We start from the raw sequence: 14,648 nt of genomic DNA on the forward strand, positions 1-14,648 counted from the left end.
GTTTCTGGAATTGAAGTCGACGTGATGATCAAGGCTCAGGAGCTTTGACTTCAACATAAACTGGATATGATGGATAAAAGTAATGAGCTCCGAATCAAGGCTCAATCCGACTCATTTAATGGAGAACTCAAAGAACTGAGATGGTGGCAAAGGAACGACATGTTCTTTTTGTCAAGGATGTAAAAACTGTCCGGGCGGATGTGAACCGAAAGATTGAAGAGCTGAAGGTTGAAGTGTCTAAAGAAATTAATGAGTTGAGTACCAATTACTCCTCTATACTTTCGAAACTGGATATTATTGTTGCTGCTGTAACAAAGTTCGTGGAGACGTATCAATCACTTGTTCCCAAAGTAGAAGACAAGGTTGATGCTGATATTTCAAGCTTTGGCAAACTTAATGCCATGCTTGTTGATTTAAAGGAGTCTATTTCGAAGTTTGGGTCTTCATCTGTTTTAACTCCTGAGTTTTTAACTCAGAAGTTTCGCAATCTTGAGACTATAATACAGAAGAAGTTGGCACCTTTGTCAAGTTTCATTAATCTTTTACCAACGAGTGCCCCACCTATTGTCACAGGGTGCAAGGGGAAGAAAAGATGAAGGTTGGTAAAGGAGAAGATGCGAAGGTTAGTAAAAGAGGAGACGCTTCATTGAAAAACAAAGAAGAAGCGAAAACTGTTGGGAAGGTGATAACAACTCAAATACCAACTCCAATAATTTCAAAGGCTGATGCAGTGATGGCAACTAAAACAACAACAAGACCTATTCAAAAAGGGATAGGGGGAAAGGAAAAGAGGTTGTGATAGAGAAGTCAAAAGAAGAAAGAAAGGTAGAAAGCGAAGATGAAATGGTAAAACAACGCCAAATTCAGAGTATTTTGAGGCTTCGAGAAAATGATCCTCCTACTATGGATAAAGGTGATCCAATAAAACTTCATAGTTATGAAAATATTGAAGCGAGGGTGTCATACAACGAAATGTATGCATTCGAGAAAAAGCCAAGGAAGAGTTGTGCCATAGAAAATTCTAATATGAATCAGCTTGACTTCCCAATAAATGAAATAATGTTCATCACAACTCAATACAAAATAGTTGATCAGTTTCCAGACAAAGATGAGTTTATTCATTTTAAGCTGAGGTTTCATGCTGTGTTGGGAAAGGATCAGGAGGAGGTTTGGTCCTTAGTCAAGCTTGTTCGGGCACTGAGTGTGACGAAGTATGTTCTTTTCGAGAATATGATTCAAAACTTTCGATTACATGTTGTAAAGGAAAATAATGTTGCTTTCGACTTCTAAGTTGTTGATTTTCCATTAATGAATTTGAATGATCTTATTTAAGTTGCATTGATTCTCAAAGATATGGATGCTTCGAAACTTTAAGGAACAGGCAAGGAGGTGTTGAGACTTGCTCTTGGTCATATCAAAATCTTCATAGACAATTATTATAATTGTCTAGCCTTGATTGATGTTGAGTTAGCTATGTCAATGGGAAAGGAAGTGAAAGTTTCTCAAGAAGTGGTGAAGAGTCAAGCAGAATTGAAAAAGTTTGCTGATGGTGAAATTTCCTTGAAACCTATGGGATTAGTTTTCTCTGGAAAGAACAAGAAAGGGAAGACAACGAAGTTTTTGTTTCAAGCTTCAGAAGTTGAACGTTATACAACTGCTCAATATACAAACTTTATTGTGCGTATGAACAGTTGTAAGAAAAATAATAAAGGAGATAAAGCTGAGTTGAAAAAGGTTGTGAGTTGGTATTCTGAGATCAGAAGATCAATGCATATGGTTGCTTAAATACTTATGAACTGATTTCGACACTGATTACAAAGGAGGAGATTGTAAATGTCGAATTATGTTGTAATGTGTCGAATGTATTTGAGTAAGTTTCGAATGTTGGTTATATATTTACTAAGGCATGTTATGTTTCGAAACTGTAATGTCTAGTCCTTAGTATTTTTTGTATACTTTCTATTTCTCCTATAAATAGGAGTTGTACTTAGAGATAGATAACTTTTCCCATGTATTCTGTCTAAACTCTCTTTGTATCTTGAAAGTATATTTGAGTTGAAACCAGATGTCACACCCCCAAACCAAGGATGGCGGAAACGTCCGGGGGTGGAGGACTTCATGTATAGTATCATAACAACAATTGTAATAGTAATTCAAACAAACACAACCAACATATATATAATTGAAAAAGTTACATCATTGTATGAATTACATGTTTACGAATCAATTACAATATGTTGACAAAATATGAAATAGTAGACGCCTTAGCGTCCCATCCTCAAAAGCACTTGATTACCTGTTTAATGATTTCCTGAGAATACAAGTTGTTTGAAAAAGTGTCAACACAAAGGTTGGTGAGTTCATAAGCTTTTGTTTGGTATTATTAAAAGCCTTTCGTTTGTGAAAGTAGTATTTGTGTTAGAAAATCCAATATTTTCCTTAATGTGTAAATGTAGTCTTAAAACCCAAAGACCGAAATGTACAAGTAATTTGTCATATTTATAGTAAAACAATGCAAGTTTAATATCGACATAAACTCGTTAAATTTTAATGAAGTTCCCGTAAATTCCAACGTTTATTAATACTTTATGTGAGTTATTATAACCATGCTATGACCTAGTTGGCCTGAAACGACGTTCTTCAGGCGTCGGAAATGTTATGACATTTGTCACCCCAGACCTGCCGGTCTAGCTGTTGCATGCAGCTTAGGTGTGGGTTTGTCAAACCCAATATAGATCTATACACAACTATCACGCTCTCCCTCAAGGAGACTCTGGTTACAATACAAGACTTAATGGTAATTTGAAGTAAATGTCTCACAAAGTCATTAACGGAATTACGTGTTATGAAAACTTGGTACCGTATGGCCGTACCTTGCTTAATGAAAATATCCTTTGTATAAATGTACCCTATTTCAATGTATGTGCTATGTAATGTATCATAAACTATGCCTATTATAGTTTATCAACCAAGGGTAGTACGTAGTAATGTATGCAAACTATATTTAAAATAGTTTATTAAATGTTTGAATGTATCGTTAACGAAAATACGTGTTATTAAAACTTGGTACCGTATGGCCGTACCTTGCTTCATGAAAATATCCTTTGTATAAATGTACCATTTTGAAATGTATGTGTTATGTAATGTATCATAAACTATACCTATTATAGTTTATCAACCAAGGGTAGTACGTAGTAATGTATGCAAACTATATTTAAAATAGTTTATTAAATGTTTGAATATATCGGTTGTACTTTGATTATAATCACTTGTTATTCTTTATATTCAATATGTCCAAATCCATTTGTAAACTGATGTGTGTCCATATATTAAGATAAAATGACATATATTGCAATAACATATAATCATATAAAAATATACACCTTGCTTAACATGTTACAAGGTGAAATGAAATTGACAGCAACTTTTTGTTGAAAACAGTTTCTGTTACTGTTTTTAGAAAATTTATAGAAAAATCATCAAAGCTCCAAATACAAATCCGCAAATTTTGAGAGTTTGGAATATGAGTCTAGTTTGTTTGTAAATTTTATCAAGATTTTTAGTGATCTCTAACAGAGGTGAAAATGTTCATAATCACAGACTGGTCCGGGTTTGCCTCTGAAATGATAGGCAGTTTTGTAAAAATCACCATAAATTGTAGAAAAATCACATGGAGATGTGCAAGTATTCATTTTAAAGCTACGAGTTTGAACTACTTGCACCTGGAACAGTTTTGAAAACTAAAATATTTAAGTTCACCAAAACAGTCTGTGATTAACGTCCATCTTTTCTGATGTAATCTGTTAGAAAACGTTTAATTGTGTTCTTGATGATTTTACTTGTATTCCCCCCTTAAAACTTAAGAAAAACATCTAAATGTAGGGGTATGAACTCACCTTATGTGATTTCAGTAGATGAAAGTGAGATAGAGGAAGTGTTCAACCCAAGAACACTAAGAAGATGTCTTGATGATTCGAGAATCTAACACCGAATAAGATGGAATTTGTGTAAGATATCAATGATTTGAGTAGAATGGAGTTTAATAATTATGTGAATGATGAAGATACTTACTAATTGAAGGAAGAAATCCCTGGAGAAAGCCTTGAAGTTCTTGAAATTGAGAGAAAAGATGAGAGAATTTTGGTGAGTGTCCTTTGGTTGCTAAGTGTAGAATGAAAGAACTTTATGGAGAATGAGGAGAGAGGATCAATCCTCCAGCTCTTAGAACATGGGAAGAGCTGGAGATTTGGTGTAAAGGTCCACTAAGGTGACAAGGAGTAGTGGGAAAGAGTGGATGATCATAGAGTGAGGTGGTGGTGGCTTGCTTTTGTCATAAAATAAGGAAAAGCAAATATTCCCTCAATAATTAGTCCAACCACCAATTCTTTTAATACATTTTTATAAAAACCCTGGAGATTTATATATTTTGGGGCCTTAGTTTATAAAATAAAGTTTTGGGTGAAAATCCCACGTTAAAATAATGAAAAACGGAGTTAAAACGAAGTCGTAGTCGAAAAACCGGAAAACTTATGACACGCAAACATGCATGTCGTCTTCTTTTATGACAGGGGCTTCCTTGATACTCATTGCGTGTCATCAACACGCGAGTCGTAAGGTTACGACAGACAAATGTGTGTCGTCTTCCTTTATGACAGGGACTTCGGTCCTGAAGCTTCAGTTTTGGGTCCTTAAGCCTATTTTACCCGTTTTTACCCCGTTTCAAGTGGTTTTTGACCCAGTTAAGGGTCGGGATGGCCCGAATGATTACAAAAAAAATTAAAGGAACTTTTGAGAGAGATTTGGGAGAGATTCGGGAGAGATTTGGGAGAGATTTTAATAGAGAGAGGTTGAGTGAAAGAGATTGTGAGAGGTTTCGTTTGTGATCTTTTTGAGTGTCCGGCTTCGCAACGAAAGGTCCATAAACCCCGTTAAGCCATGATTTAGTGTCTTACACAATCCCGATGATTGTGCAATAGTGTTTTATCGCTTTGGTTTGTTGTTTAGCACTGTTAAGGCTAAGGAAAATCAAACACATGAATTTTTCAAATGATGTTTTCTCATTGAAATAGCGAATTGTATAATGTAAAGCCTAACATACAAGGGTTAATGGAGTTGACCGGTTTGACTTGTTGACTTTGTTTGACTTTGACTTGAGCGAAATTTGACGGTTGTCACATCATCCCCCCGTTAGAGGGAATTTCGTCCCGAAATTTGCATTTTGACTGGGACTTCAAGAGTTTGGAAAAAGATGTGGAAAACTTCTCGTAGTACAAGAAATTGATTATGGCGAGGAACAACTTGCCTGATGTCACATGACGACCTTGGAAATTTCTTATTGTAACTTGAGCTGAGTCAATTTAAAAGGAGTTTATTGTTTTAGGATGATAGAGTATTCTATGTGTGCTTTTATACTCCCTGTTTTATCCTTGGTATTACCACTATGAATATTTTATAGTTAGCGAGTTCCATCATTACGAATGTTTCAACAAATTTTGACGAAATTTGCATTATAAGTCCTACTAGTTCTTTTATAGTCGATTGGCGTAAACTAGTCGTATATCATTAAGATTGCAAGGGCATTTTGGATGGGTGACCCCGCCTTAAGCCCACAACCAAACAAGGAACAGGGAATGAGGCGGAATCACACATTCTAATTCCATAGAATCTTAATGATATATGACCATAACGTTTACACTAGCCATCATAGATTCCAGGGGCGTAGTATTATTGGGGCAGGAGTAGGAATTGTAGTTCAAAATAAAATTGTTATAAGCCTGCTATCTTCAAACTTGGGCTTTGGCCCCTCCCGATTCCTAATCAGAATGGTCCAATACTCTTGCCCGCTCCAAGTCGAGAGTTGATTCATGTGGCTTGAGCTTAGGCTTGGGTCTTAGAGAAAGAGGCAATGTGTCAGGCTGTCTTCACAGAGCTGCAAAAACTCTTCTCTCTCGACAGTGGATAGATAACATGCCTCGGCTCTTCAGGTCCACATTGCCTACTGGGCCAACTCAAATGAACATCCACTTTGTTACCCCACTTGGGTTATAGGCAAGTGTTACCAAGCCCGATATCAAGAAATCAAAATCGATTCATCCTTATTTGCCCAATTCGCTGCCTATCTCGCCTGCTGTTCGTTTCTCGCTGTCTCGCTAAGTCAGTCTCCTGGTCTCACTCTCGCCAATCGCCATCGCCTAATGCCCAAATCCCTATTCACACTTCACAGAAATCAGGTATGTAATCCCGAGACCCATATCCTGTTCAGCTGTTCTTTCTTTTCTAATTGTAAGATTGTTGATTGTTGGTGTTGGCGTATTGCACTGCTGCTGCTGTTTTCAGTCAATCCGTTGCCTATTTATGCGTTACTACTGTCTTACTGAGTTTCTTTTTAATTTGGCTGTCATTTGTGATTTGGCGATTTTCCAATTTGATTTACAAGTTATGAACTTATAGATTTGGTTATTGTTAAATGAGTTATTGGTTATTGTTCAAATTTTGATTTTGATTTTTTTTTTTTTAATTTCAGTTTATAATATTTTCGGCCCCCCTCCCCCAAGTTAATTGTTCAAGCTCCGCTACTGATAGATTCACTGGTAAAAACCCTGAGTTTTTACATAGATGATAAGACTTATTTGGGTTTTGCCGTGTTCCCAAGATTCATGGTTTATAGACTTGAATAGATGCTAGTTTTAGTAATAAAAAGAAATTTAGAATTTAAATTTCGATGTTAGATGCTTGTACTGATATTTAAGGGGTTAAAAAAAATAAAGTTTTATTAGTTACCTATAGCGACACTCAAGTCATAATTTGCATGTGTGAAGACTTGGAGTACTTTCTAATGAAAAGTGTGCTACTGGGGAAATTCGAAACTGGTACGTAGCTTCAAAGTCAAGAATATGCAGTAGGCATGTGATGCATTAAATGCATGAGGCACAAAAGTCCTAATTTGCAGCAACATATACGTATATGTGTGTGAATTGAAGAAGAAGGTTACGGCTCAAAGACCATTCATTTCCTCTTTATTTTTTTATTTATTACTCCTCCCACTTACCTTATATAAATCATCACAGAAGAAGGTTACGGCTCAAAGACCATTCATTTCCTCTTTATTTGTTATTCGTTACTTCTCCCACTTCCCTTATATAAATCAGCACATTCTTACCGCGACTCTTTAACTTCTCCCTCACAAATGGATCCGCCTGCAGATCATCAAAACCCCATAGATGACCTCGATCGGTTTCAGTACTTTGATCATCAGGATCTGTTCAGTTATATATAAATGTCACTCATTACACCATCTTTCGCACAGAAAAGTGATTTTGTTTATATTGATCAAAACATGGTTTGATTTTTGCAGTGGTGACCTGCTCAACCATCAGGATTTCGAGTTTTCGGAAAAATCGCATGAAGTGCTCGATCAGAATGTTTCCACAGTACTTAACAAAGATCAAAACATCATTTCTAGAAATGAGTTTCATGATCTTGATCCCCTTGAAGACATAAGCTTATGGGATTGTTGGGAGGATGGTAATTTACCATTGGTTAGTTTCAGTGAAGACTGTAAATCCGGTGGTGAGGCTACAGGTAGTTCTAGTGCTGCCACCACTGATCACAGTGGCCGGAAGGTGGCAAATAGATTGAGACCATTGGAGTTTGAAGAGATAGCGAAGTACTTTGAGATGCCGATAATCATGGCAGCAAAGGAACTAGGGATAAGGTTAACATTGTTGAAGAAAAGATGCAGAGAGCTAAACATAAACAGATGGCCTCATAGAAAACTTAAGAGCCTTCAATCCCTCATTCAAAATGCCAAGGTAAACTACGATAATAACCTTCTATACATTACTCATGCATGTATGCATGCACTTGGTAACCAAAGTAGTTTTGGTATTTTCTAAAATTTTAATTATTAGTTTCTTTATAACATAAACATAGGCCCTAGGCATATGCCACATCGAATCAATTGTTTTACTACGATTTCTGATTTATATTTACATAAACTTAACTCATTGTAAATTTTATGAACTCACACGAAAAATATATTGCATCTACCTAAAAAAACTAGGAGTTGGGATTAAAGGAGGATGTAGAGACGTTAGCAGGGCACAAGAAGATGATGGAGAAATTGCCAGGTATGGAACTGACAGAAAGAACAAAGAAGCTTAGGCTAGCTTGCTTCAAAGCTATTTATAAGAAGAGAGGACTTAACAATCCTTAGTCCTTACCTTTTCTTTTAGCCATTTTGTTATCATTAGTGGATTTTAATCTACATTGTATGTGTTTTTCTCTTGATAGTTTGATACTCTTTTTTTTTTTAGTTTCATTTTATGTATTTGTCTATTGATTTTTAATGCAGAAAATTTTGTATAATTTGGGTATTATAGTTTGTATTATGTATTTAGCCATATTTTAGATTGCCGACACGACTACGCCGACGACTCTATACCAGAGGTCTATATAAATAGACTTATGAATTTAGTAGGAATAACTTGATTATAATCTTGTGATTTGTTCCATGTCTGATCCACTCCTAAGATTCTCTTGACATGCCCCCAGTTATGTGTAATTAAAATTTTATTAGACTGTTGATCCTAATGAGTCTACCCTAAGTCCACAACCAAACATGGAACAGGTCCTAAGGCGGACTCACCATTTCTAGGTCAATCATTCCTTAATTACACATAACTTCGAGGTACACCTAAAGAATCTTATAGTTACCAGTTGTAAATTGTTTGTAATACCAAGTAGTGAGATTCAATGAAATAAAATGCATGCCTATTTCATTGATAAACCTTTTAGTAAATATCCTTACCATTTATATACACATGTATATTTTCGCACTTTAGTGAACTATTCTTGGTGTTTCTGTTAACGTCTTGGAGATGGAGTTATGGTAGTGGGTAGAAGTAGGTTTTGTACGGGCGTTAAAATGTACACATCATGTTGCTCCTGCGAGAATAGGGGTAGAAGAGATAATTAATAGACGCCTAATCCTATAATTACTTATAGGGGTGATCCTTATTAGTTACGTCTATAATCACGTAGTGCATATCAGTTATACATAATTTGAGATAGAATAGACTTTCGAATAAATGACTCTACTCTAAGTCCACAACCAAACAAGGAACAGGAAGTAGAGCAATAGTCATAGATTCTGAGTCTATAATATCTTTAATTATGTATAACCTTGGCGTATGCACTCAGTTATCATAGGCCTACTAATAGAGGTCTTTAGTTTTCACATAAGTTGGTTATAGTATCACCAAATACTCCTATAGTATTTTTAGCTGTTTAGATTCGATTCTTAAAGTATTCTTTGTAGGGTGTAGTTAGGTTGATAGATTTGTTGCCCATTATGACTATCCCCCGGTATATGTAAGTCACTCCTCGGACAGATATAGTTGATCAGGCTATATCCTTCCCAGACTTGATTTACATATACCAAGGCATACCCATAATGTACAACTCCTCTTCTTTTATTTTATGTTCTTCTAGTTATGACACTATATGAGCATGTATGCATGTATTTATACTTTTAATAAAAAATCATTTATTTTCTAAAAGTATATTTATTTGAAAAATGCACAAATCAGAGACTATTAGTCCCAATTGTGTTTATAGTTTGTATATCTTATGTGGTTTGATATACTTAATTCACTATAAACTGTGCTCTGATACCAATCTGTCACACCCCCAAACCAAGGATGGCGGAAACGTCCGGGGGTGGAGGACTTCATGTATAGTATCATAACAACAATTGTAATAGTAATTCAAACAAACACAACCAACATATATATAATTGAAAAGGTTACATCATTGTATGAATTACATGTTTACGAATCAATTACAATATGTTGACAAAATATGAAATAGTAGACGCCTTAGCGTCCCATCCTCAAAAGCACTTGATTACCTGTTTAATGATTTCCTGAGAATACAAGTTGTTTGAAAAAGTGTCAACACAAAGGTTGGTGAGTTCATAAGCTTTTGTTTGGTATTATTAAAAGCCTTTCGTTTGTGAAAGTAGTATTTGTGTTAGAAAATCCAATATTTTCCTTAATGTGTAAATGTAGTCTTAAAACCCAAAGACCGAAATGTACAAGTAATTTGTCATATTTATAGTAAAACAATGCAAGTTTAATATCGACATAAACTCGTTAAATTTTAATGAAGTTCCCGTAAATTCCAACGTTTATTAATACTTTATGTGAGTTATTATAACCATGATATGACCTAGTTGGCCTGAAACGACGTTCTTCAGGCGTCGGAAATGTTATGACATTTGTCACCCCAGACCTGCCGGTCTAGCTGTTGCATGCAGCTTAGGTGTGGGTTTGTCAAACCCAATATAGATCTATACACAACTATCACGCTCTCCCTCAAGGAGACTCTGGTTACAATACAGGACTTAATGGTAATTTGAAGTAAATGTCTCACAAAGTCATTAACGGAATTACGTGTTATGAAAACTTGGTACCGTATGGCCGTACCTTGCTTAATGAAAATATCCTTTGTATAAATGTACCCTATTTCAATGTATGTGCTATGTAATGTATCATAAACTATGCCTATTATAGTTTATCAACCAAGGGTAGTACGTAGTAATGTATGCAAACTATATTTAAAATAGTTTATTAAATGTTTGAATGTATCGTTAACGGAAATACGTGTTATTAAAACTTGGTACCGTATGGCCGTACCTTGCTTAATGAAAATATCCTTTGTATAAATGTACCATTTTGAAATGTATGTGTTATGTAATGTATCATAAACTATACCTATTATAGTTTATCAACCAAGGGTAGTACGTAGTAATGTATGCAAACTATATTTAAAATAGTTTATTAAATGTTTGAATATATCGGTTGTACTTTGATTATAATCACTTGTTATTCTTTATATTCAATATGTCCAAATCCATTTGTAAACTGATGTGTGTCCATATATTAAGATAAAATGACATATATTGCAATAACATATAATCATATAAAAATATACACCTTGCTCAACATGTTACAAGGTGAAATGAAACTGACAGCAACTTTTTGTTGAAAACAGTTTCTGTTACTGTTTTTAGAAACTTTATAGAAAAATCATCAAAGCTCCAAATCCAAATCCGCAAATTTTGAGAGTTTGGAATATGAGTCTAGCTTGTTTGTAAATTTTATCAAGATTTTTAGTGATCTCTAACAGAGGTGAAAATGTTCATAATCACATACCGGTCCGGGTTTGCCTCTGAAATGATAGGCAGTTTTGTAAAAATCACCATAAATTGTAGAAAAATCACATGGAGATGTGCAAGTATTCATTTTAAAGCTACGAGTTTGAACTACTTGCACCTGGAACAGTTTTGAAAACTAAAATATTTAAGTTCACCAAAACAGTCCGTGATTAACGTCCATCTTTTCTGATGTAATCTGTTAGAAAACGTTTAATTGTGTTCTTGATGATTTTACTTGTATTCCCCCCTTAAAACTTAAGAAAAACATCTAAATGTAGGGGTATGAACTCACCTTATGTGATTTCAGTAGATGAAAGTGAGATAGAGGAAGTGTTCAACCCAAGAACACTAAGAAGATGTCTTGATGATTCGAGAATCTAACACCGAATAAGATGGAATTTGTGTAAGATATCAATGATTTGAGTAGAATGGAGTTTAATAATTATGTGAATGATGAAGATACTTACTAATTGAAGGAAGAAATCCCTGGAGAAAGCCTTGAAGTTCTTGAAATTGAGAGAAAAGATGAGAGAATTTTGGAGAGTGTCCTTTGGTTGCTAAGTGTAGAATGAAAGAACTTTATGGAGAATGAGGAGAGAGGATCAATCCTCCAGCTCTTAGAACATGGGAAGATCTGGAGATTGGGTGTAAAGGTCCACTAAGGTGACAAGGAGTAGTGGGAAAGAGTGGATGATCATAGAGTGAGGTGGTGGTGGCTTGCTTTTGTCATAAAATAAGGAAAAGCAAATATTCCCTCAATAATTAGTCCAACCACCAATTCTTTTAATACATTTTTATAAAAACCCTGGAGATTTATATATTTTGGGGCCTTAGTTTATAAAATAAAGTTTTGGGTGAAAATCCCACGTTAAAATAATGAAAAACGGAGTTAAAACGAAGTCGTAGTCGAAAAACCGGAAAACTTATGACACGCAAACATGCATGTCGTCTTCTTTTATGACAGGGGCTTCCTTATACTCATTGCGTGTCATCAACACGCGAGTCGTATGGTTACGACAGACAAATGTGTGTCGTCTTCCTTTATGACAGGGACTTCGGTCCTAAAGCTTCAGTTTTGGGTCCTTAAGCCTATTTTACCCGTTTTTACCCCGTTTCAAGTGGTTTTTGACCCAGTTAAGGGTCGGGATGGCCCGAATGATTACAAAAAAAATTAAAGGAACTTTTGAGAGAGATTTGGGAGAGATTCGGGAGAGATTTGGGAGAGATTTTAATAGAGAGAGGTTGAGTGAAAGAGATTGTGAGAGGTTTCGTTTGTGATCTTTTTGAGTGTCCGGCTTCGCAACGAAAGGTCCATAAACCCCGTTAAGCCATGATTTAGTGTCTTACACAATCCCGATGATTATGCAATAGTGTTTTATCGCTTTGGTTTGTTGTTTAGCACTGTTAAGGCTAAGGAAAATCAAACACATGAATTTTTCAAATGATGTTTTCTCATTGAAATAGCGAATTGTATAATGTAAAGCCTAACATACAAGGGTTAATGGAGTTGACCGGTTTGACTTGTTGACTTTGTTTGACTTTGACTTGAGCGAAAGTTGACGGTTGTCACATCATCCCCCGTTAGAGGGAATTTCGTCCCGAAATTAACACCAGTTAAAGAAGAAAAAAAAGCTATATGATTTTACTCTCTAACAAGCTTACATGGTTTTCAGGATCAATATGCAGACTCACTTGCAATATATTTTGCAGAGGATCCCAGTCGTTGTCCTTGGGAGCAAGGTTTGTTCTCATTTCCATGTTCATCTATTTCTTTGTTCCAAACTACTCTAAATGTAATATCATTGATAAATAAGACCATAGTTCATGAGCTATAAACATAATCAATTACTCCTAAATTTCATACACCTACTCGAAATCTAATGAAAAGATATAAACATAATAAAGTGCTTCTTGAATCAGATGGACTGCAAATGTTGCTGACAGAATTCTTGTCTGAATGAAGGAAAATTAGAATCAATTTAATTGTTTAAAAACACATCCATTTTTAATAAATATGTTTGAATAATGAATATGATATTGAAAGCAATAAAATAATAGGATAAGGCAAAATATTAGTATAAGTTGAGTTTACTTACAATGAAAGGAAAAAATGCAATCCAAAAATATGGGTGCTCATATTTCTACTGCATATTTTTATTCATCCACTTGAAATTAGAGTTTTTTTTTAATTTTTTGTCCTTTTTAATTAAAAAAATAAGAAAAGTGAAAGACAGAGAAAAATCCAAACGTTAGTTCTTCCTTTCCTTGGACGCATCTTCCAAAGACGAAAGTGGTGTTTGAGAATCTTTTAAAATGACTTTTAAGACTTTTAAGTTTTTCAAAAAACTAAAATTTTTTAAAGATGTTTGGCATTTCAAAAAATTCTTTTAGATCTGCTTTTTGTAATAACAAAAATAAGTTGTTTCAAAAGTCATAATTTATGACTTTTTTTTTTTTTTTTTAACTTTTGGCTTTTAGATTTTGAATAGTCAAAACATAAACCAAACATATTTTAAACTTTTCTTTTGTAAAAAACCAAAAAGTTAAAAAGGAATTTTGTAAAAAAAAAAAAAAAAAAAAAAAAAACTTTTGCCGAAACCCCGATTTCTTGTGGCCGTTCAAGAAGCAGGACACGCTGCTTCTTTTCCGTTCACCGGTCGCCGTTGCTTCTTCCAATTCGCCTGCCTCCCTTCTGAATCGATTCCCAGGATCAGAATACACCTCAATAAAACCGAGACCCACCCCCGACATATGCTCTTGCTGTGTGTGCAGGTCTATATCTTCATCTTTGCTTCGCTTCTTGATGGCGTGAATGGACTGAACAGGGAACCTGTTGATGAAGGCTTCTCAAAGAAGACGATGGTGATTAATATTTGCGATAGTGATGGTGGCTGGGATGTAGAAGATGATCGACCGAAAGAGAGATACGGTAAAGGTGAATGGTGATGCAGACGATCTGTGGTTAGACATCTCCTATCGACAACTAATTTTGACATTTGTGCTTCTACCTAGTGCTCTGTGTTCTTTCCTCCATCACATGTCACATGTGTCATCCCTTTGATTTGGTTCATTTTGTTCGTGCATCATCTATTGTAGCTGTATATTAATGCTTCAAACAAAAATGAAATTGTCGGATAATTAGGATTTTGCCGGTGGTGTATTACCCATTTTGGGATGAAAACCCAAAGCACTATGAAGAAAGTGGGTTTCTTCATAGTATTACTGTATTGTTAATAACACCGTTTTAGTGTTTTTTTTTTTGGAGGTTGTGGTTGAGATGTAGAAGATAATCAGCTGAAAGAGAGGTATGGTAAAAGTGAATGGTGATACAGGCGATATGTGATTAAGGATAACAGCGGCAGCATATTAACCCATTTATCTCTATTTCATATTTTTTATAAACTATCAATAAGGACAAGGGCAAAAAGGT

General features: G+C 35.1%; 1 long non-coding RNA gene across 1 annotated transcript; it reads right to left on the bottom strand.

Annotated features, from left to right (window-relative positions):
* Positions 1–2,272: 2,272 nt before the first annotated feature.
* On the bottom strand, positions 2,273–4,183 carry LOC145115284 (uncharacterized). Its single transcript, XR_013711494.1, has 3 exons — positions 4,072–4,183; positions 3,897–3,981; positions 2,273–2,311 (listed from the first exon to the last, which is right to left on the bottom strand). It is a non-coding gene; the product is annotated as an uncharacterized LOC145115284 (long non-coding RNA).
* Between the last annotated feature and the right edge of the window lie 10,465 nt (positions 4,184–14,648).

This window comes from Lactuca virosa, chromosome 5 (assembly GCF_052849685.1).
Source record: "Lactuca virosa cultivar CGN04683 chromosome 5, Lactuca_virosa_CGN04683_v6, whole genome shotgun sequence".
Lineage (NCBI taxonomy): Eukaryota > Viridiplantae > Streptophyta > Magnoliopsida > Asterales > Asteraceae > Lactuca > Lactuca virosa.